This window comes from Pundamilia nyererei, unplaced genomic scaffold (genome assembly GCF_000239375.1).
Source record: "Pundamilia nyererei isolate P.nyererei 1_Seehausen unplaced genomic scaffold, PunNye1.0 scaffold00238, whole genome shotgun sequence".
NCBI lineage: Eukaryota > Metazoa > Chordata > Actinopteri > Cichliformes > Cichlidae > Pundamilia > Pundamilia nyererei.
The window spans coordinates 63,701-65,128 of record NW_005187639.1 but is presented as its reverse complement, the minus strand read 5'-3'; positions in this window follow the sequence as shown (position 1 = coordinate 65,128).

Genomic DNA, 1,428 nt, shown 5'->3' with positions numbered 1-1,428 from the left:
AACTGAACACATCATTTGGTGTGCACGTGTCGGGAACGCGAAGATTTTACTGCACAAAACATCGCACCAGCTGAGAGGAGGCCTGTCACCTGACTCAGGACTCGTTCATGAAGTGCTTTACAAACCCGAACATCACGGCTAACAGCTGGATTTTCCTGTTTGAGTGCCGCTGACCACACAGCCAACAGCCACTTCCTGTTAAGGACACGCACAGTGGACGGTCCATGTTTAACATGAACTGATCGCTGCAGTGCGACGGTGATCCTCACACCAGGGCAAAACGATTATTTTCCTAATCGATGATTCGACGATTCATTTCAATTCGATTCTCTCCCCATTATTTGACTTGTGTATCAATTTCACATTTACTAATTTATGTATCTCAATGAAAAACACAAATTTCTTCATCTGGACACCTTTTAGTAAAAACATGCCCATACTGTCGAACTGCGTGTTCGGGTGGAGTGATTTAAGTCGACTGCGGCTGCCTCATTCATGTTGCCGCTACTCGCTGCCGCCATGTCTGTTTTGAAAGTGACGACGCATCGACACGTTTTTACGTCGACGTATTTTACGTGTTGACGTAATTACGTCGACGCGCCGTCCCAGCCCTACCTCACACTGACGTTTAGTTTCTGTCCTCACTTTCCTCTGCGCTATCGATGATGTCACTAGTTAGCCAACATAAGCTAATGTGAGTCTGTTAGCCACAACCAACCAGGTGACATCACGTCCTGTGCTGACAGACGATGGCGCTAGAAATGTTTTTAAAGCTTCACAGTTACGTCTGTGTCGGTGTCACACGTGATCCACAGACACGATCCAGAACCTGGATTTTACGCACATGAAGCTCATCTTTATGTCTCTGGTCCTGCTCTACTTCCTGCGTGCGGTTGTGTTTTCCTGGTTTAAGCTCAGCCGGGTGCGTTTCCACACACTGCAGTCTGAGGAGCATCAGTGAATCCTCATTCCAGCCGTCCCTGCACACCATCGCACCACATTCTCTCTCCGGATTTCCTCCTCGATGGGAGGCGGGACTTTTGAACCCGCCACCCCGGCCTGTGAGGTCTGCTGCTGACATTCGGCCTCACCCTTCTTCTGTTTTCCTTCTTTGAGCTGATAAAGTAAAGCAAACATGCTCAGAGCATCATGACGGCCTGTTTGGAAATGAGCTCAGTGAAAGAAAATAAATCCAGCCGCAGAGCTTTAAGCTCCTTACGGCGCTGCTACAACAGCTCCACTGTTTCCTCTACAGCAGCTGAAAGCGTCCTCAGCAGCTCCTGTTGGTAACAAAGCAGCTGATCCACACACAGGTATCAGTGTCACACTGCAGCTCAAATCACACATTTCAAAGGAAGCTCTGAACTGTATTTTGTTCCTCGGGAGAAAAAAATCCCAAGTGGTGGCCTGTCAAACAAACACACACAC